Source organism: Mandrillus leucophaeus, unplaced genomic scaffold (assembly GCF_000951045.1).
Source record: "Mandrillus leucophaeus isolate KB7577 unplaced genomic scaffold, Mleu.le_1.0 Scaffold140, whole genome shotgun sequence".
NCBI classification, from domain to species: domain Eukaryota; kingdom Metazoa; phylum Chordata; class Mammalia; order Primates; family Cercopithecidae; genus Mandrillus; species Mandrillus leucophaeus.
This window is the reverse complement of record NW_012101366.1, coordinates 3,054,593-3,078,519: the sequence shown is the minus strand read 5'-3', so window position 1 is coordinate 3,078,519 and position 23,927 is coordinate 3,054,593. Positions and strand designations below refer to the sequence as shown.

The window sequence follows — 23,927 nt, the reverse complement described above, 5'->3', positions numbered from 1 at the left end:
ATTTTATTACTATTGTCCTCTCTATGTAAAATAATATCTTAATATAAAATAATGTGTGGTCATTAAAAATTAGAAAATATAGAAAAGTTAAACAAAATTAGTATGATCTTCCCATTTACATGTGTTTACATGTACTGGCAATAATTTTGAATGCAGGTGCTTCCTCACTTATCAGTGGGTTACATCCCAATGAGTCCACTGTAAATTCAAAAAATTTAGAGTTGAACCATTGTAAGTCGGGGACTTTCTTTGTCATTTCAGTCTTGTTTCTTTTCATCTGATTTTATAAAACATGATAGTAATTATTCTGTGTATTTTGTTTTGTACCATGTCTTACGTTATTTCTTCTTACTATACTCTCCTAAGCATGTGTTATGCTGTTAAATACTTTCATCAAGATTATTTTTAATGACTGTGTAATATTCCAATGAAGGGATGTTTTATAATTAATTTTGTCTACATTACAGGATATTTATACTAATTTTTTGGGTATTAAAATTGAGTAGAGATTAACATCTTTATATATAGGTTTTTTAAAAAGTGTTATTTATATTCCCTAAGAAATCTTTATAAGTTCATTCTTCCTTTTTTTTCAAACAGACTAATTCAGGTTCCTCAAACTAATTCCTTAGACCTTGTTGTTATTTATATAAATTGTCACAGTTTCCACACAGTATTTTAATAATTCTTCCAGTGGATTTAACTATAATAGGCTAATTTTCCATTTTTAGTATGTTTGACTCTCGTTTATTTTATTATTTTACCTTTTCAATATTATGCTACATTTTTTATGGTGCCCTATTATGACCAAAGCCATAAATTCACACAGCCTTATTATTGTTTTGGTGATTATAACAATACTGTAATTTTTAATTACTTAGTATGAGTTAGTAAATATAGTATTGGACCAATTTTTCTGCTGAAAGTATCCAATCCTGTTTAGAATGTTGTTGGTCATAAACACCTCATATTACTTATATTAGAAAACCTGGAAAGTGTCCTAGTTAGCAGGTCCTTTTCACCTCATAACAATCAAATATGATTTTAGATTACAGGAGGTTATGGAACGGTAACAGGAGGGAGTAAGGAAGAAAAACAACTTGTGCAGCCAAGAAGCTAGGCTTTACTGAACTGGAACTCTATTGGAAATGTAATAGTAACTCTGTCCGTTAGGTGGTAATTCTGTAGTTATTCCTTCAGAAGAGCTACTCAAGGCTTTCTACAATAGGGTCCAAGGACATTCGCCATATGTGACTTTGTGTGTAGTCAAAACTGTAGTCATTGAGAACGTGGACTCTGGGGCAAGAATCTTGGGATTTTTCTCCTATCTTCTTTACTTCCTACCGGGATGATGTTGGGTAAGTTAATTAATCTCTATGTATCTCAGTCTCCCCAGCTGCAAAATGTGGACAATACTGTTACCTATTGCACAGTATTACTGTGAGGGTTAGAGAAGATAACAGGTGCCATGCATTTAGAAGCCTGCCTGCACAGAACATGCCCAGTAATTGCTAACTATTATAAGTTTCTGAAGATTCAAGTTAATGTACATTGGACAGTCTTTTCCTTACTTTTGCTAGATTTCTTACGTTTTCAATTTCTTTATTTTCTCATATCTTATCTTATTAGTAATGATTTAGAACATTAAAAGTAATTTATTTCATTTTGTTCTCTATTTTTATACTCCTCCCTTTATGAAAAAGCAGAAAATTTTCTTTTTCATATTTATAAATTAAAATCTGTTTAAATAAAATATTTGTTTGTTTGTTTGTTTTTTAAATAAACTTTGTAAGCGCCATCTCATTTTTAGCTTGGGTGTCCAACCCAATCCCCAGACTTTTCCTTATTTCTTGTTCTTTTCTATGATTACATGTCAATTTCATTCAGTTGATGCCTCCTTGGTTTAGGTAATTGTAATGCCAATTTTTGATATTTTTTGAATACCAGAAGATAGATTTTGCAAGAATAAATATGTCAAATATTCTTTTAAAAGCTTCCAAAGGAGAAATGGCTGGGATATTGATAGAATTTGAGAGAGCAATCTTTCTTATGAGTTCTTATGATAGCAAAGTGTAAGCCTCTGTTCAAATAACAAATAACAATTTTTGGAGGAATTCAGGCTTAGTTTTTCTAGCTCTTAGAGAGAACTGATACTATTTATTCTTCACAATCTTACCAGGAGATTGAAAAGTAATGACATGTGTTCTACCCTCATGATTAAAGAGGCAAAGTTCTCTGTGAATCATAATCAAAGAATCTTTGACCTGAAGTAAGTTCAAGTTAAGAATATTCTTGTCTCTAAGACTTACTATGATAATGTTTAACTTGCATGCCTTTATTATAAAATCAATTATAATATACCTTTAAAGAAAATAAGAAATAATATGAAATATTATAAAAGACATTTCTTCCGGTTTCCTTTTGAATAACCTTTCCTTGGGAAATGTTACATCATTTCTTTCAAATGTTTCACCAATATTGATAGAAAACAGTGCTCCTACGCAAAGAAAAATCTTTCTAGTTAAGAGAAAAGAGTGTTGTTTAATCAGTGAAAATATTTCAGCAGACAAAAGGTAAACATTTCTATCATACAAGGAGCTGAATTATATTTTTCTCCCTCTGTGGATCATTCTCCTGAACAGATATCCAAGAAATAGCATGAGTATAATTATGCAGATATAAATGCAAGAAATTAATTAGATGGGTTGAAAGTTTATAACAATTCTTTACTGCTTGCTTCTATTTTTTAGTGAAGTAGTTAGCCAAGAGTGTATTTGGTAATGAGGAAGAAAAAAGGAGTTTTGCAAGTTTGAAATAAGAGTAGAAGAGATGAGACAATTGTTTCAGAGAGTGGGAGGGTGAGTTAGGTACAAGCATATAAGATTTGGTGTAGTCTTTGGGCACAGTTGAGATTGCTGCTCATGTTTAAATCCAGCCCATTTCAGCAAAAGGTAACAAGTTGGATGTTGTTAATCTTGGGGTTTCTCAGATGAGTATGACTGAATAAAAGTGGTCTCGGGACACTGCTCGGGTGATGGGTGCACTAAAACCTCAGAATTCACCATTATATAATTCATCCATGTAAAAAAAACCACTTGTACTTCAAAAGCTATTGAAACATTTTTTTTTTACAGTGTGTTTGAGAGTTGAGAGCAAATGACTACAGTGTTGGAACTTAAAACCTAAACAGATGAAGGAAGCCAAGAAGGACCTAACGAAGTGAGGAATAATCCTTAAAAGTTAGAATCAAGGGTTAGGTGCGGTGGCTCATGACTGTAATCCCAGCACTTTGGGAGTCTGAGGTGGATGAATCACCTGTATTCAAGAGTTTGCTACCAGCCTGGCCAACATGGTGAAACCCCATCTCTACTAAAAATACAAAAATTAGCTGGTCGTGTTGGTGGGCCCTGTAATCCTAGTTACTTGGGAAGCTGAGGCAGGAGAATTGCTTGAACCCGGGAGGCGGAGGCTGTAGTGAGCTGTGATCATGCCACTGTACTGCAGCCTGGGCAACAGAGTGAGACTCTCCTTCAAAAAATAAAAAAGCTAGAATCAGGTATTGAAGGACCCTGACTTGACTAACTCTTGGAATTAGGATATTACAGGGAAAGAGGCGAAAGCAAGAAAAATATGTTGTGGAGAATTTCTCCTTCTGATGAATGTTAAAGCATCTCATTGCATTAGATTCCATTTCTACAAAACAAATTACCATTTAAACCTAGAGATTTAAGGCAATAACCATCCATTAATTCACAGTTCTGCAAGTCAGAAGTCTGGCACAATAAGGCTTGGCCCTCTGCTGAAGGTATCACAAGGCCAAAATCAAGGTGTCCAGTTGAACTGAATTCTCCTATGGAGGCTCTGAGGAAAAATCTGCTTCTAAGATTGTTTTTGTTAGTGGAAAGAATTAGTTTCTTGCAGCTGTAGGACTGAAGTCCCTGTTTTCTTGCCAACTACAGCCAGGGACCACTCTCAGCATTTAGAGGCTGCTCATATCCCTCAGTCTTCAGCCCAGCAATGGTTTGTCAAATTCTTCTCATGCTTTTAATCTCTGAATTCCTCTTCTGCAACGAGCTAGAGAAAATTCTGCTTTTAAAGGGCCTACTTGATTAAGTCGGGTACATCCACAAAAATTGCATTTTGCTGTATAATGCAACATAATCATGAATGAGGCATCTTATCATAACAGCAGACTCAACCCACATTCACAGGAGGGGATTGACATGGTTGAGAGTCACCGGGGATGATCTTAGAAGTCAGGCTACCCCACTAGTCAAATTCAATTAAGTTATATTTAAATATTTAATTTGAAAGATTGATATCTTTCTAGAATAAGAACTTTTCTACAGTTTAATTTGTTTTTACATAAGATTTCCACATTCGTTTTTGTAAATATTGTGTATTATAGATATTGCTGCTATTGTTAATGAGATTTTTTTCATTACATTGTCTATTCTGTGAAAGGGCCATATATGAAAAGTGACTCCCGTGTGTCAAAGGAGCCCAGAAACCAAAGAATGAGGAAGACAAATTGAGGTTGTTAGTATTGGGTGTTTTACGGGGGGAACTTACAAACAGAAGCATGGCCTTGGGCGGTAGCAAGACAGGCAACTATTTGCACTGTTTCTTCCCAGGCCCAGGGCTTATCTACAGTAGGAAAAGGTATATATGGTCCAACAACACAATTAAAGGCAACCCTCCAGAATAGGCAAGAATGCGATGTGCATCGTATCCTGTAATTTGTGCAATAATATTAAGGTTGACTTGTTCTTACACTAAGAACAACAAATAGGAATCAGGAGGCACTCATGGGACTGGGGTTAATCAGAAGTCAACATGGTGGGTTAGCAGCCATGATGGAGTCACTTTTGTCTCCACATTATCAAATTGATTTATCACTAATTTTTATTATTTGTCTTTTATTTGACCTCCTAGACTTCTCATTAGTTCTAATAATCTGTCAGTTATTCTTTTTAATTGGTTAGGAGTATCGTCATACAGTCTAGAAATAATAACTTTTCTCTCTTTTGAAATTTCTATGTTTTAATTTATTTTTATTGTTTCATTGCATTGGTTATGAACCCTTTGGTTACTCTGAAGCAAATTAACAGTAATATGGAATCTCATTATATTGTACCTTTTAAAATGCAAATGTTTTTAGTATTTTATCATTAATTATGATATAAGAGAAAGGTTTATGGTAAATACTCTTTACCAGATAAAAATTTTCATCAATTTGTAGGTTTTTGGCATATTTTTATGATATTCAATATGGAATTTTAGCAAATGATTTTTTAGAATGCATTGAGATAATCATAGTTTTTACATATTAAATTAATACAATGATTACATGAATATATTATCAAATGCTTAAGCAGTCATTTGTTCCTGGGAAACCTATCTTTGTAAGATGTGTTATTCATTTAATACACTTATACGTTTTATTTGTTAATATTTTATGTACAATATTTAATCTAATATTCAGTGGAATTTCACTATAATACTACAATGTTTTATACTGTAACTGTCCTTTCTATCATATAATGCTTGTTACAAAGATTCCATTTTTCTTTGTAATAGGTATTATTTATATAATGAAAGATTTTTATCACTAAACGTTTTGTCAGAACCTGGTATGGAATCAAATTGTCCAGGTCATTTTTAGAACATAGTTTTAGCTGGCATTCCTATTTCTTTCACGTTTATTTGTACATTGAGAATTTTTACTTTGTAAGTAAATGTTAATTATACACACACACACACACCACCACATACATACTTAGAAAAATTTGTAGTATAGTCATTCAAATTTATTAGCTTAAAGTCACATTTATGCTTTTTCAAAATCATTTATTGTTCTTAGAATCTGTAGTTACATTCCTTCTTTGATTTTGTTTTAATTTCCTTTTTTTCTACACATATTTCATAAACATTTGCCAATATATATTTGCCTTCTTAATGAATCATACTTTGGAATTATTATTATTATTGTTATTTGAGATGTAGTCTCATCCTGTCATCCAGGTTGGAGTGCAGTGGTGAAATCTCACCTCACTGCAACCTCTGCTTCCCGGATTCAAGTGATTTTTCTGTCTCAGCCTCCTGAGTAACTGGGATTACAGACATGCACCACCACACCCAGCTATTTTTTTTTTATTTTTAGTAGAGATGGGGTTTCACCATGTTGACCTTGCTGGTCTCAAATTCCTGACCTCAAGTGATCAGGAATCACTGATCAGGAATCAGTGGGGGTACCTTGTTCTCCCAAAGTGCTGAGATTACAGGCGTGGCCACTGTGCCTGGCCACACTTTGGAATTATTGATCAATTAAACTGTTAGTTTTATGTACAGTATTTCAGTTTGGCTATTTATATGCTTTGCTAATTTAAGCCTATACATTTTTTTTTCTTTTCCCTTTTTTTTTTTTTTTTTTTTAATGGAGTCTCGCTTTGTCACTAGGCTGAAGTGCCAGGGTGCAATCGCAGCTCACTGCAACCTCCTTTTCCTGGTTTCAAGTGATTCTACTGCCTCAGCCTCCCGAGTAGCTGGGACTACAGGCACGTGCCACCATGCCCAGCCAATTTTTGTATTTGGGGTTTCACCATCTTGGCCAGGATGGTCTCAATCTTTTGACCTCGTGAACTGCCCACCTCGGCCTCCCAAAGTGCTGGGATTACAGGCGTGAGCCCCTACGCCTGGCCATGCCTATACATTTTTGAACATACTTTCTTTCATTATCTGAAGTGAATAAGTATATTCTCTCCTGAACAAGGCAATACTTTTACTTTTTAATTTAAAAATTTAGCAGAATTTTGATCAAGATGATCAACTTCAGGCTTTGACACTATTTTCTCTCTCCTAAAAGTATCAATAAACAGCTCATATTAAAATAGAAAAAAATATCTGGGCCCCAAAGCAAAGTTGACGATTCGCAGAGCAGAATTGGAGTAGAAATACAGTGTGATAAGGTGGTTGAAACCACAGACCTACCATACTTTGTGTGTGAAAGCAAGAGTGGCAGCTGAATTTTGGCTTAAGTAATTAGATTTAGTCTTAAAAGATCTTTGCTTGAGACAGAAGACCAGAATCTTATTTGTTGGTTGAAACCACTGGTTGATGTCAGTTACCCTTAACCCCCAAATCATGGAAACCCTTTGAAAACAAAACAAAACAAAAAACTCCTGCTGGCTTCCGTGTGGGGGCTTCAGATATTAACAAGAAGCAGCCTAGGAAATTGAAAATACTCAGAAACAGCCTCCAATCAGGAACTGAACTAACTGTTCACCAGGCTTTTTGCATGGATCTGCAATATATCTAATACCATCATGGGACAGAAGCAATACCATTTAGTGAAGCCAAGTGGAGGCAACCGAAATCCACTAGACAGAGAGAAGAGAGCACAGAATTGAGGAGAGAAACCCAACAGACAAAATACCTTCTAATTAACATGACCTTGGAAACCAAAAATCTGAAACATTCGAATAGAATGCTGAGTAAAATATCTAGCATAGCCATAATCAAAATGAATTAATTATGTAAAATAATCTGAAAAAAATCAGATTTTAAATGATGGAATTTTTCTTTTTTCTGTAAGATAGCAAGACCTTATGCAAAGGACAAAAGGAAAAGAAAAAGCACTAATCAGAAAATTTAGAATTGACAAATGCAGTCATAGTAATGGAAACCTAATATATGGAAAAAGAAAACCTCAACAAATTGGACATTAGCACTGATTTATTTGTTGAGAACACACCACGAAGCAAAAGAAGATAAAAGTTCATAAAAGTCAATAAATATGAAGAAAGGAGTATTCATTTCATCAGAGTTCCAGAAAAAAAAAATTCAGAGAAACAAGGATTGAAAAAATAGTTGAATATTTTTCAGTATTGAAGAAAGGTATGGGTTCTCAGCATGATAAAAAACGTAAATCTGGGCTGGGCACTGTGGCTCAGGCCTGTAATCCCAACACTTTGGGAGGCTGAGGCGGGTGGATCATGTGAGGTTGGGAGTTCGAGACCAGCCTGACCAACATGGAGAAATCCTGTCTCTACTAAAAATACAAAGTTAGCTGGGCGTGGTGGCGCATGCCTGTAATTTCAGCTACTCAGGAAGGCTGAGGCAGAAGAATCGCTTGAACCTGGGAGATAGAGGTTGCGGTGAGCCGAGATCGCGCCACTGCACTCCAGCCTGGGCAACAAGAGCGAAACTCCATCTCAAACAAACAAACAAAAGGTAAATCTGCATAGGTGTACTGCAAAGTGAAACTAAAGACTATCGAGAATATAGAGAAGTTCTTTAAAATTTAACAGAAAGATTTTTAAAAATTGCCTACAAAAGAACACTAACCAGACCGTGGAAGATGTCTCATCAACCTAACCCATGCCAAAAGAAAATGAAAAAATGTCTCAAAATGTTGAAGGTATACAACTATAAATCTTGTGAACTCAGGACAAAAGCATAGATCATAAGAATAATTATGACCACAGAATTGTATAAAATGTAGGCGTAAATTGAATCAATTATTCTCTGGGGGGGTGTGTGTGTGTGTGTGAGAAATAAGATTAACATTCTAGGCAACAATAATAGTGTGCAATCTTTCAATAAGCAGAGATTTTAATGATCATTTTTTGTTTGAGTATTAGTAAGAAATATAAAATAAATTTATACATTCTTATGAATATTTATAAGTAAGTAGGTAAACTGAGATCTTAAAACTTACCACAAAATGTATAGAGTTTAGAAACCTGGAATTGGGAACAAGAGGAGCTATTGAACATTTTATTCATCTAATAGAAGGGGGAGATAAATAAAAGCAAAAAAGTAAACACAAAATAAGGTAATGGAGAGAAATTTAAAAATGATGTTTTTAAATGATGTTAAAGGGATGGAACTCAACTATTTAAAGGTGAAGACTTCCAGTCAGTGTGAATTGTTTAAAAAAGTCCAGCAATTTGGGGCTGGACAACCAGTCAAATGGTTGAAATAAGATGGGAAAAGATATGTCAGGTAAATACTTTATTTCGTTGGATTTAAGACTTCCCCCATCTTAAGATGCATTATTATTTTATATAATACCAAAAAAACCAGCTAAACTCCAAAATTAATTGCATATGCATCACAATTTCAGAGACATTAAACTGTGAAAAACATGTGTGTTAAAATGGTAAAGCACAATAATCAAAATAAAGTTGGTATAGCAATATTAATATCACATAAAATATAAATTAGAACAAAAAAGCACTAATAGGGATAAAGAGAAACACCAGAGAAAAATAAAGAAAAAATCCTAAGAAAATATAACCTTCACATACTTACTTGGATTAACAGCAAAGCCCTGAACTTTTTCAGATAGAAAGCACAAAGTGACTGAATTACAAGAGACTGAGACAATTTCAAAATCATGGTGCGAAATTTTATCACATCTTCAACAGAAACTTAAAAATTAAACAGGTATAAAATAACTATAAGAATAGAGTGTATTTGAACAGCATAGTTTAAAAAGTTGATACAATTAGATACAAAGAGACAGAAATTTCATGCCTAATGCTATAATTTATTAGTTAATTTCAAACATTCTGTGCTTGTGTATTTCCAGTTTTTTGACTTTTTATTTTAAACTAATCATAGAGTCCCAGGAATTTGCAAAGATAGTACAAAATCCTATATACCTTTCACCTAGTTCCCCTAAGTGATCATCTTACATAACTGTAGCACAATATCAAAACCAGGAAATTGACACTGGTACAAGGTATGCATGTATAGTTCTTTGACATTTTATCATATGTGTATATTTGTATAACTACCAGTGCTATTAAGATACAAAACCAGTTCATCACTACAAAGATCTCCCTTATGGTACCCCTTTATAGTTACATCCACTCCTCTTGCCTTCACCATCCCTATTCTCTGGCAACCACTAACCTGCTCGCCATTGCTATAATTTTATCATTTAGAGTATGTCCTGTAAATGAAATTATACCTTATGCGACTAGCTTGTTTCACACAGCATGATGCCTCAGATGTATCTAAGTTGTTGCATGTGTTAATAGTTTCTTTCATTTTATTGTTGAGTAATATTTCATGGTATGGATGTAACACAGTGCTTTAAATCATTTACTCACTGAAGGACATTTTGGTTGTTTCCAGTTTGGGGCTATAAAATACAAAGCTGCTATAAACACTTGTGCAAATACATTTCTAGGAAAATAAATTTTCATTTCTCTGGGATAAACATCCAGGGTGATTGCTGGGCATATGGGAAGTTTATGTTGAATGTTTAAAAGACATTGCATAAGGCTAATCTTTTAAATTAACTATTATTTTGTCCCTATTTTCAAAGAACCGAGAAACATGATGATTAGTAATCCAGGCTTTGAAAACAATAGACTTGATCAATTCAATAGGGGTTGAATCTGGCACTGCCATCATCAACAGTGAGACTTGACAGATTAATTAACCCTGCTACAGTTCTATGCCATTTTATCTCACATATAGACTTCTCTATCTTTTCTTTTTACCAGCTTTATTGAAGTATAATTGATGAAGACTGTATATATTTAAGATGTGCAACATGTTTTATGTATACATTATAAAATGAAATTAAATTATAATCTGACCATAAAACAATAGTCTATTCAGAAACCTAAAAATATACTCTATTAATAAGTTTTGAGAGAACATTTGTTGTACTTAATAATTTTTTTTACAGTTTACAAATCACTATAAGTTTTGAGAGAATATTTATTGTACTTAATACTTTTTTTACAGTTTACAAATCACTATCATCTTTAACATCTGGCTTGATTTCCACACCTGCCCTATGAGATGGGCACCACAGCATGAACGGCGGCTCAAGAGGTGGAATAATACCCAAAGATATGGAAGAGGTCAGTTGTAGTGTCCACTTCTAACACTGATCTCTGATTTTCAGTGTTGTCTTTTCTTTGTAGCATACAATGGAAAGATTTTTATTAGTGTTCCAGCTGAATATTCGCTATATTCCAAATAGTTCTAAGGAATTGATTTAAGGCTGCTCCAGCTTCACCGTCAGCAAACATATTAGCATTAGGTTTTATCATTGGGGCCAAGAGTCATGTTAAAATGCTATTTCTTCATCCAAGTGAAGGATAAGAAGGAGAAATAGAAGAAAAGCCTGCTTTTAAGATTAAACACATTGACAGTCTTCTGGTGAGAGGATGAAATGTTACCTAAAATTTTTCTTGGTTATTTACCAGTGCGAGAGCCGCAAAACCCCCTAATATATGAATATACAAATATACATGCATAGTTCTATGAACATATATACATGTATGCAATTATATGAAAATGCTGATTTTGCAATACATTTGAAAATATATCAAGAGTTATATATATTAGATGCAGATATCTTTGAAAATAACCTATAATAAGTGTTTTTTATGTTCTATTGCTAGATCAATTTTTTAAATCTGCCTTTGCCTGTCATTTTTTAAAGTTGATGATCCATGAAATAGAACAGAAAAACCAGAACATTGATTAAATATATGTATGTATTTTGTACATATTCACACACATTTATTTTATGATATTGGTGGTAACAGATTTCTTTTAGTGGTTGTTGGAATAATGGGTAGTTTGGAAAATAGTGCTTTCAATTTTGCATCATATACCAAAATAAAACATTGCCGGGTTAGAGTTCATCAAAAAAAGTTAAAGCCATAAGGAATCAAAGCTAATATAAGTTAATGTTCATTTTACCTCAGGGTAGATGATATCTTTCTAACCATAAGTATAGAAACAGAGACCAAGTCAGAAAAGAGTTATAGATTTGTCAACATAAAATTAGAATATGACATAAAATATCGTAAATAAAATAGAAGAACTGAGAAGATACTGGGAGATGATATTTGCAATATGTAATATTCAATATATAAGGGTTGATATATTTAGTATTAGAACATTTTTCAAGTTTATCAACAGAAAACTGGGAAAATTGTAGTATAGGATTTTCCAAAAGAAATACAAAATAATGAATATATATTTTTTAAATTTAAGGATGTAAATTGTTCTTGAAAGGCAAAGGGAAAAGAGTATTTAAATGAATGTTGATACCATGAATAGTCATATACAAATGTGAACATTATTTCACATTCAGAGATACCCACACAGTACCTACTTTTACTATATGCTTTACATTTCCCTTTTTAATAATATTTTATTTGAATAGGAAAATGCCATTTGAAATAATACACATGAAACAAAACATCAATAGCAGATTTTGGGGGTAAGAATTGCATTTTATTCTCATACTTTTCTTTATTTAAAAACTCTGTAAGCTGTATATGTTTGTATACCCACACAAGGCATTATACCATATAAAATATTTTATATCTTGCTTTTGCACATACCATAATATCTGGAATTTCCCAAATAGTTATAATTTTATAACATTGATTTTGCTGGGGCCATGAAATTTAGTTAACCATTTTAAAATTTCTTTCTCCTACCTGAATTCAAACAGTAGATTCATTGTATTTGATCCTAGAAGTCTTAAAATGAACTTCTCACATTCTTTCCCCTGAAATATTTAAGTTTTCCCCGATGTTGACAGGGGAAAGCTTCCCAACACAATTCTTACAGATGAACTGTCATCTTATTCACTGACAAATTCTGTCTGGTTCTCTTTTATCTTTATACACATATTGCATTATCATTTAATTTTAATAATTATACCAATATTTATTCAGAACTTATTCTAGAATTATGCTAAGTGCTAGGGTCTAAAGAGGATTGAGAAAATCCCTGTGATTCAGGCAACCTCAGATCATCAGGAAGTCACATGTAAGTGCTAAATGTTGTCTGTTCATCCAACTAACCATCCATGAACTTACCTACTTCTTTGAAACCATACATCCAAATCAATTTTTATAAATCAAATCTGAATCTATATATGCAAAGGCAGGCAGTTATCCATGTTATGAACATACTCATGTGATGCAACTGCTCCTCAAAAGACAGGAGAGTTCCTTTAGCCTCACTTTCAGAGCTAGTTTCCTCATCACATCCAAGAGCATCAACCTCAGTGACCCCAGTCAGTACTAAAACAGGTTAATGGCACCACAATTTAAATGAATTTATTACATTTTAGATACTACTGGTGAGTTGGGTCAAGATGGTATGTGGCTAGGACCCAAGATCAGATTGTCCATTAGCACAATGGGTTTGAAGCAGATAATGCTAGGCAAACACACAATTTTATGAGTGGCTGAGCTCACACTCTATTTGCAATGCACTTTTTGCATAAGCTACAGGCAGAACAAGGACTTACGCCAAAGGCAACCTTTACATCACCTTACTATCCAGAAGTGTTTCTATCTAGATCTTACAATTCAAAGGGAAAGAAAAGACAAAGATATTGACCCCGACAATCACACTAAGGGAGGAAGAATTTGTCCCTAAAACCTGGAACAAAACTAGTCTTTCCTATAATCACAGGGTTATATTAGAAAGGGCCATGCCACAAGAAAGAGAGCTGTAAATTTTTCCTTTATCATAGTGAAATCCTATGTCTAGCACAGTGTCCTGAGACATGTTTGTGCCAGGCTAAGGATGGGCATCTTCAGCTGCCATATGTTTTATTATGTTTAATAATATACTTTTATAAAACAAAACAAAATATGTGTATTGTCACCTCATACTTATGATTTGGTGGCTCTCAATTTATCTCCCAGGAGTTTTTTATAAAAATAAATGAAGCTTGGGATCCATCTCGGACTTTTGGGATGATTTCTGGGCATCTGTATTTTTCAAAATAGCTCTGAAATTGATTTTGATGCAGAGGAAGGGTTGAGAACCCCAATTTTATACTAAACTGGTTAGGGAAAATGATAAGGAGATAGAAAGCAAGAACAGGACAAAACTCCTAAACAGCAGTCCAGGAAGACCCCAACCTGGCACCAGGTGGTGCTGTGGGGACAACTCTGAGCCTTTTTCCAGTCTCCCCAGCTGATCACAAGGAACCCACTAGCTTCCCCAGAGTGGCACAGGCCCTCGGCAAGGAGGCAGGCTCCCGACCTTAAGTATTCTACCTGCATTAAATAAAGCGGGGGATGGAGGAGAAAGGAGAGGAAGAGCTCCTTCTTAGAGAGGTTCACTGTCACTTCAGGCGGTTAAGTGACGGGGTTCAACTTTTAGGTCGATCAAAAGAATTAAAAATGACAGTGATGGGCAGTTCTGCCTATTCTATTCCAAATGGTTTCTTCTGTATTTTATTTTGTATTTTATTCTGTTTCCACTACAGTTTAACACCTGAAAGTAGAATAATGAAACATTTCAATAAACATGAAATTAAAGTCGTTCCTACATAGCTCAACTATATATGTTTGTGTATATCTATGTATATATATTTATATATTTTATTTTCTTCCTCATGATGGTTTAAAATACTTTAAAAATCCATACAGATAGAAAAGAGATTTACATTGAATATTTTACATTCTTTATGTTGGACTATGTACTTATATACTAACATGTTCCTGTAACTGTGGTAACCAGTCATCCTGGTTTGCTCTGGACTGAGAGGTTTCAATTTTAAAACAGGGCAGTCCTGGGCAAACCCAGATCAATGGCGGTTCACCCTACTTGTAACCCGTATGTTCATTTGGGCTGCCGTGTTTTCCTTTTATTGCTGCTGTTAAGCTGGACTCAACACCTCTTATTTTTCACTCTAAATGTTTCCTTCAGTGAGTAACATAGATTTTTTCTGAAGATCGTGCGGGAGAACTGATGCTAGGGCTGACAATGCATACCTCTCAGTACTTCCCTCAGAATATTCTCATTAGTTATGCCTTTTTATTTCGTATTTCCCTTTTAGACTGCAATCACTTGTCCCCATCCTCAGTCTCAGTTGGTTTCCTTTCTTATCCAGGGCAGCTTTCCTCTCTCTCAGTTTTTTCCTTCAGACTTCTTATAACTTACATCACTACTTGATACTGTGTTGAAATAAGTGAAATTTTGAAGATGTAATTGTCTCTGGGAGGCCGAGACGGGCAGATCACCTGAGGTCGGGAGGTCGAGACCAGCTTGGCCAATATGGTGAAACCCCATCTCTACTAAAAACACAAAAATTAGCTGGGCGTGGTGGTGGGCACCTGTAATCCCAGCTACACGGGAGGCTGAGGCAGAAGAATTGCTTGAACCTGGAGGTTGCAGTGAGCTGAGATCACACCACTGCACTCCAACCTGGGCGACAGAGCCAGACTCCGTCTCAAAAAAAAAAGATATAATTGTCTCTAAGAAAGAAAATGATCGGCCAGTTGTAGTGGATCACGCCCGTAATCCCAGCACCTTGGGAGGCCGAGGCAGGCAGATCACAAGGTCAGGAGATCGAGACCATCCTGGCTAACATGGTGAAACCCCGTCTCTACTAAAAATACAAAAAATTAGCCAGATGTGGTGGTGGGTGCCTGTAGTCCCAGCTTCTCAGGAGGCTGAGGCAGGAGAATGGTGTGAACCCGGGAGGTGGAGCTTGCAGTGAGCCAAGATAGCCTGACTCCCGCCTGGGTGACAGAGCAAGACTCCGCCTCAAAAAAAAGAAAAGAAAAGAAAAGCATCTTCCAGTTTCTAGTAGTCAGAAAGCAGTGGAGCATTAATAATAACAAAAATATTTTTGTTCAGCTGAATCACATATATGTATGTATCAATATCCATCTTTCTCTATTAGCTCTCTATATTTCTGAATAGATAGATGCACACATGTATGCACATTAGCATTCTTCAAGTCAGTGCTTTGACAAAGAGTTCATACTGTTGCACACCGTTCTGTTTACAAAAATAACAAATAGAAACGCTGTGATTCCCTGAAACATTAAAAACTAGATGTAATAAATTGTTGAGAATTTAAGGGAAATTCCTGCTTTAAGAATTGGATGGTGTGGTGTAATGAGTCTCCCTTTAATCTTGCCCATTCTACCAAATTTTATTCATAGGCTCTTTCTCACAGCAAATGTTGGTGCGTAAACATTCTGTTTTCACTTAACAGTGACCAAAGATTCATGTTTACTCTCTTTCAAGTAGGTAGCCTTGTCAGATGATATTCAAATGATTCACATTAGTGTTTGAAGTTCAAACCAAGGAAAACTGTGGGTATACACAAAATGTCAGAGTCTTTTTCTCTTGGCAAAGAATGCTGGGAATCTTACAATTAATTCCATACAGTAACAACTGAGCAAGTGTTGGCTAAAAATACTTGATTTTACTGTAAAAGTACTAATACAAATCTAATTTTAAATGATACAGTAATTTTTACATTACCCCTTCAGAGAGGTGAAAAGTATTGTCAAGTTTAATAATTAAGCTAAAATGACAAACTTTCACAGTGTTTATTCTGTTCCCTCTTTTCCAATATTCTTTACATATCTTTGTCAGTAACAACTCATTACATTGGCTAAGATCAACGGAATTGGCACAGAAGTGAAAAACAGAGAAGAATTATCATTTTAAGCAGCAACTGATGTTCACTGGGGATTTATGTTATTTAATTTAATATTTGCAGCAATTTTTTAAAAAAGCTTTATTGAGATATATTTCATGTATCATTGTAACCACTTTTTGAAGACAGTATTTTATCCTCATTTTTTAGATTAGAAAATGGTGCTAAGACCAGTGAATTCATTTCTAAGCATTGGTCTGAAGTTATATCTGTCTATTTTCAAAGACAGCGTTCTTTCTATTGCACTCCAGTGCCTCTGTTGTGATGAGTCCAGTCACTCTTTTGGCAGGAATCATCGCACTGGTAAAATTTTCTATGAAGAATGAAGAATAGGATACAGGGTCTCAAGACATAACTTGTAAGCTATTAGAGATTGGAGTATCAAGCCATCTGATTGAGGGGAGAAGATTCTGGAATGGGCCCAGTTGGCAAAGTTATTTCTATATGCACTGGAATAATCAGGAGGGAGAGACCAGAGGAAAAGCAAGGGGTCCTCTTGTGCCACTTTTTATACAGTATTTCCTTTGATCCTTATGAACACTATGTGGTGTTATTATATATTAATAGTAATACTAACTAGTATGTATTGTAGTTTAGTCTTTTACAGATGACAAGTAGGGTTCCAGAAATGTTTAGTAACTTTTCCAAGTTTATACTAGAAGGACTGTAACCAGAGAATTCTAACTCCAAAGCCTATATTGTTTCTACTTTACAAAAATGCATTTACATATAAGAAAGGAAAGACATTACTGGTTGATGACAACCAGTGAGGTCTCCTGATTTACCGTTAAGTGTTCCAGGAAGCAGTGGAGCTTTGCAGAGAAAACAAAACAGAATTTGGCTCAGTTCGCTAGAAAAGGCCATGCACGTGAGGACCCTACATTTACAGCTTTATTAGCCACACTATAAACCCCTGTCTTGTCCATCCCTTCTGAATTGGGGTTTGATCTTTATATCTTTTGAAAAATACAACCCAGAAAACATCTTTTGCATTGAAAGGTACAGGAAAGAAAAATGACTACAGGTCAATAATTACACAAAGTCATATCCAACTACTCTTGCAATAATTAAACTTGTCCAATCCCAGGGACAATATTTGTAGCTAATTTATTCCTTAGCATTTGCTTGAAACATCTATTGCTTAAAGTTAAACTTGAGAGACGTATCACTGGGAATATTTTATGGCAACAGTGGGGATTAGGTAAGAGAAGTCATTAAATGTTTTTCACAGTGAAAGTACTACAGCTTTGCTCTATGTCCTTGAAAGTTGGAAATGTATGCTCTTGTGTGGGAGCAGTAATAACTGTTTCTGAGGAAAACTGCAGTCCATATCATGGCACAGCATGCAGAGGTAGAATGATCTCAGGCTACATTTTAGCTACTCATCTCAATTTTCATCTCAAATTTACTCATCTCAATTTTTACAAGAGAATGTGACTCCCATCTTTAACTTAGCGAATTGTTTGGGTCTTCAAGAGAAAAAGCTGCTCTGGATCTTAGGCCTAGAATGTCTCAGTCAACTCTGGCTTGAAAAGTGGAAAGGGAAACTCTGTTGAGAGGAACCAAATATAGTGGACTTTACTGGACTAGGTGCTGTCCTTTCGGGATTGTAACCTGACATGTGTGCTTGTCTTAGAATACGGAGGCAGATAGCTGCCTATCTGGGCCCACTCTTCTCCACCTGGCTTGACAGAATTGCCTTTGGGTGAGATGACATCACACACATTAAGAATGAGTTCCATGAAAGAGATTTACTGTTGAACATACTGTAAAAGGCGGGGCTGAGGATGTTGTCCCCAGTAGTTACATGCTCCTCTTCACCCCTCTTTATTCCGGGTATTGCTGGTGCTGCTGCTTTTGTATCCTATGATCACTGTGAAGCTTGTAACTAATCATGTTTGCCTTATTTTGGTCACTTTCAGAAACTGGAGAGCCAAATGTGTGGGCTGTTGCTAGTAGGTATACTGGAATTTACAGCATGATGTTTGTGAAGCTGCTTTTATTTGAAGTTGTCCTACCAACTTCCTGCAAATGTCACCCTTATTTATTCACTTATTTTGTTTTTTAATTTTTTTTTTTTTTACTGAAGAATAATATACACTTACTCATTGTTTAAACTCATTGTGTTATTTGACTGTTTGTAAATTTCTCAAAATATTTTTAAGACAAGGAAGGGCATGTGTGTTGTGGGTATGTGCGTGCACACACACGTGTAAAATGAACATACTGTAGGGAATTCAAATAAAAAAGACAAATATCTATCAGCTTCTCTGCAGCTTGCCTTCATTGTCTGTAAAATGAGCATTCTTCATCCAAAATAATGCTTTTCTCCTTTCTTCATGGCCCCTTGTAATTTTAGTCATTTCTCTGGGTCTGAAGAGTAAAGGTTGCCAACTCTGTGAACCAGGACCAGCTGCATAATTTGCAGCACCAGTGAAAAATGAAAATATGGTGCCTCTTGTTCAAAACATATTAGGTAGTTCAAGATGGCAGTGGCAGAGCATTACACCAAGCATGGGGCCTATCCGAGAGTGGGGCTCTGTCTTACTATACAGGTCATATGCCCATGATGCAGGTCCTGCTGTGAACTTAGAGATCTTCTGGGACCAATATTGAGGCTTGATGCTACTCTCCAGCAACAGGCCCAGAGTATAGTCTCAAATTTCACTTCTCCCGGAAGAGAAGGTTTAACCCATAGGTAGAAAGCATTGTGTAGAGTTAAAAAATGTGTTTGCTGGTATCTAGTATCCTTAAATTCAAAGATTGGCTTTGCTACTTAGTGGCTTTATAATCTCGGGCGTATAATGTCCCTAAGCCTTTATTTCCCTACCTTTAAAATGAGGATAATGGAGGCCGGGCATAGTGGTTCATGCCTGTAATCCTAGCACTTTGGGAGGCCGAGGCGGGCAGATTGCCTGAGCTCAGGCATTAGAGACCAGTCTGGGCAACATGGTGAAACCCCATCTCTACTAAAATACAAAAAATTAGCTGGGCATAGTGGCATGCACCTGTAGTCCCAGTTACTTGGGAGGCTGAGGTAGGATAATTGCTTGAACCCGGGAGGCGGAGGTTGCAGTGAGCTGAGATCACACCACTGCACTCCAGCCTGGGTGACAGAGTGAGACTCCATCTCCATTGAAAAAATAATAATAATAAATTTAAAAAAAATAAGGATGATGGTAGAGCCAACTTTCTAGAGTTGTTGCAAGTAAACAAGAAAAGCCATGCATGATACCAGAAGTGTGGCAAGCTCCAAATAAATAATAAATAATAGTTCTTCGGATTATATTTTATTTATTTATTTATTTTTTACAGGCCCAAGATATTCCTTTTGTGTATCTGTTCAGAGAGTCCTTTATACCTTCTCTTCCAGACCTAGGTTTCCGGGAATGTTCCTTGACTACATCACTAAGCTACACATCAAACAGTTTCTGACCTACTGTTTTTATATCCCTGATTTATTCTCACTAATATGATGTTATGCTGTGAAATTATTATGATTTTCCTGAACTTCAGTTCTGCCAGTGATGGAAGGATAATAAGGTATCAAGAAGTGATAGACATCTTGACCTGGTGATATTAACAAGATGACGTATTGATGAAATATTTTGAGTTCCCAGGGTTGGAGGTATCATAGAAATTATGGATTTATAATACTGCTTAATGCACTGGGGGGCCTGCTCCCTTTCCTAGAGAGTCTTCTGAAACCCTTTGCCTTGGGGAAAAGTAATGGCTGACATTTGCCGTGTCAGGTCTTTTAAATATTTGGTTAGAATAATCAGATGCAACACTCAAAGTATTTAATAACTGGGAGAAAGTGTGCTTGTGTATGTGTGTATATTATTAAAAATTACCAATCAGAGAGTGCCACTAGTCCATCAGAAGTTGCCCTAGGGCAAGATCCAGTAAGGCCACTCACAGCATGGTAATGTCCAATAAAATCATACCAGGTGAGTATCATCAGCTGATTATGATCCCTTTGTGGGCCTTTTTTTTTAAAAAAAAAAAAACACTGGTTGCATTTATAAGTAATACAATGTTACTTGGTCAGGTTTGGCATTTGAGGGGTGAAGGAAAAGTCTACTAGTCCAACAGTTGCTCTCCTGACGTTTTAGTATTTTCAGTCACCTATAAGAGTTATAGCCTACAAGGACATGTTTTCATTATCACATAGATCAAGAGTTAAATACAGTACAAATTCATGGAAATCATCGGGGTTTCAGGTATTCAAGGACTAATTGGAAAATACTCTGATCCTGCCACCTGGCTAACACTAGCAATTTTCACTATGTAATTACTACCATAAACAATTCAAAGGGCACATTTTAAAGAAATAATTCTTTTAAGTGGTATTGTTTTCTTGGTTACTTATTCCAAACGCTGCATTGCTCCCCACCCCTTACCCTCACAAAAATGTCTCCTGACATTTTGTTTGCTAAGTTGTACATTTGGTAAATGTTTCTAGTTGCTTAGGGCCTAGTTTAAATAGTAAAATAAATAAGGGCAAAACTTTGTTGGCTTTTTAAGGAAAAAAGTAATGGATCATGCAAAATCAGCATAAGTGTTTTTAAGAGGCGTATTGAAAAACCATGTCCCAAATTAAATGAATACTAGAGTATTCTATTCTCATTTACTTATTCCAACAAAGACTGACTCATGTTTCTCTAGACAAAGTAAAAAAAAAAAAAAAAAAAAAAAAATCCCGTTTTGGGCAGCAGTTGTCATTGAGTATGGGATTTAAATGGAAGAAAACATAGGGAAATGCTAAATGTGGCTAGTGTGATTTGCACCTGTGTAAACAAGCAATGCCACCGGCCAGGCAGATCTTTGTCCTTCCAGCCAAGGACTTTTTTTTTTTTTTCCCCCTATACCACCTCTCCTTGGATTCATGGCAAAAAAATTTAGATTTAGTATAGTACTGTGAGGGATGTGTTGTGCAGAGAAAGATCGTGAGATGGAGAGGATTTGTTAGGGGATAGTGAGAGTGGCTAGGGAAACCATTTGGCTAGGGAAGGAGCTTTTAAGAATGGCTTTCAGAATGTGGTTCTCAGCAAGTGCCCCCTGGAACCGAACCACAGCATCAGCATCATTTGACAGCTTTGTTAGAAATAAAATTCTTGTGCACAATCCCAGACCTCCTGGATTAGAAACACTGGGGTGGTTCCAGAGGGTTGTTTGATTAAGCCTTCCAAGTGATCCTGGTGCCACTGAGATTTGGAACAACTACCTTGAAGGACAGTGAAGACCTGCTTGAGTGACTGGAGAATAGGGATAATCCACAAAGAATCTCAGCTAATGACCACTTGGTGCCTTTGTTTCTGAGAGGTTATGAGCCTTCAAGGTCATAGCTGCATAAGGCATCATTCCTGGTTTTTATGTGGTTGAGGACTTCTACCTACATTCCATTTGGTTATAACTATTTTTCATATCAACGGTTATGTACCTCAAAGGAATCCTCAGTACATGTTGCTCATTTTGCTCTTTCCTCATAAAAAATAAAAGAGTTTAGGTAGTTTACTAAGTTGATTTTTTTAAAATATATTTTATCTTTTCGGAAATATTTTTCCATTTAAACATTTGTTCCTCATTTTAATTTAGTTTGTTGCATTTTGCTGAGGAACTTGAGCTCAGCTTTTCTACCTCAAAGTTTTGGCTACTTATACTGTGCTAAAAACTTTTAATTTTGGACATTATATTTGGTAAAATCAACCACAGCATTTGGAAGGTCTGCCAGGAAATTTGAGGTTTCAGTGCAATTTGAATATTGCATAATTCAACATTTTACCCATTTTTTCGATGTAGTTTCCCTAATCAGGGAAAAAATTGTTATTGCAACATTGGATTGTTTTAAGCATGCCACCTTATGAGACAATTTTTGGATTTATTTAATTATCATGCTTGGAAACACATGATTCCCTCCTTTTCCTTTTCTTTTTCTTTTATTCATTTTCCCTCTTTTCCATCTTGTTTTAATTTTTTCTTTCGTTTTTATAGATCAGAAAAGGCTTTTGGTTTCTTTAAAAAATAAAATAAACTACTTGAAAGGAAAAAAAAGTCAAGAACTAGAAAGACGAGTATAACAAAAAAGAAGGAGGGGTCACAGGTGAAGGAGATGTGGTCAACACACACAAAGGAGAACAAAAAATAAGGTTTAAAGTAGCTGGGCTGGGCATGGTGGCTCATGCCTGTAATCCCAGCACTTTGGGAGGCTGAGATGGGCTAATCACCTGAGGTCAGGAGTTTGAGACCAGCCTGGCCAACATGGCAAAACTCTGTCTCTACTAAAAATACAAACATTAGCCAGGACTGGTGGTAGGTGCCTGTAATCCCAGCTACTCTGGAGGCTCAGACACGAGAATCCCTTGAACCCAGGAAGTAGAGTTTACAGTGAGCCGAGATCGCACCACTGCACTGCAGCCTGGGCAATGTAGCGAGACTTTATCTCTAAATAAATAAATAATGATAATTAAAAAAATAACTGGAAATGTGAACTGGAAGGTGGGACAGTCTCAGAAGTTACATTGGGAACCTTGAGTCTGACATAGGATATGCGGTGTCCTAAGTTATGGGCTGCATGCAGTAGTTATAAAATGAACAAGTAACTTCTGGTCAGTGGCTCACTTGCTATTTGACCTTGTGGTTTAGTTACATTCTATTGCTGAGATTCTGAAAGTCATATTTATAACACCTATTTTTCAGTGTTGTCATGGGATGAAGAGAAATTATATAGGTAAAGAAGACTGAGTCCCAGACATGAGATATTGACTACTAGTACGTGTTCATACTTTCAGCTGTGATTCATCTGTTTCAATAGTTGTATGATACTTCATTGAGTTAGTATGCCACAATTTATTTATCCACTTATATGGCAAAGGATATTCTGGAGAATATCCTAGGGATTTCAGGGTTTTTTGATAATATAATGAATATTCATGTATATCTCTTTGATGCATATCTGCAGAGTTTTCACTGAAATAAATAACTGGGATTGGAATTGTTGGGTACTAGGCTGTAAGCATATTTCCTAGACAATGTCAGATTAAGTTCCAAGTGATTGCACATATTGACACTTCCACGATGAATACATAGGCTTTCCCTTTGTTGCACTTATTTGTCAATAATTGGTGTGGCTAGACTAAAATGTTTGCAAATTTCGTAGGTTAAAATTGTGTTTCTTAGGGTTTCATTTTGCATTTTCGTAATTACCAATGAGATTGATCATATTTCCATATATCTAGGGATCATTTGTGTTTCCATTTTTTGAGAAATGTTCATTCACAGAATTTTTTCAAAAATTTCTATGGTGCTGTTTTATTTTGTTTATTGATTTGTGGGAATCTTTGATATTTTGGAATCCCATTATTTTTCCTTTTTCAGTCATGTGCAATGAAAATAAATTGTCCCAGTTTTGGCTTGTGTTTTTACTGATGTCCTTTGATATATAGGATGTCTTATTCTA

General features: G+C 35.5%; 1 protein-coding gene across 1 annotated transcript in view; it reads left to right on the top strand.

The window, feature by feature from the left end:
- The first annotated feature begins 2,179 nt into the window (after positions 1 to 2,179).
- Positions 2,180 to 23,927, top strand: part of MACC1 (metastasis associated in colon cancer 1) — a 43,695-nt gene continuing 21,947 nt past the window's right edge. The window contains exon 1 of the mRNA XM_011973907.1: positions 2,180 to 2,269. The gene's annotated coding sequence lies outside the window, so the exon portion shown is untranslated. The remainder of the gene's footprint in view (positions 2,270 to 23,927) is intronic.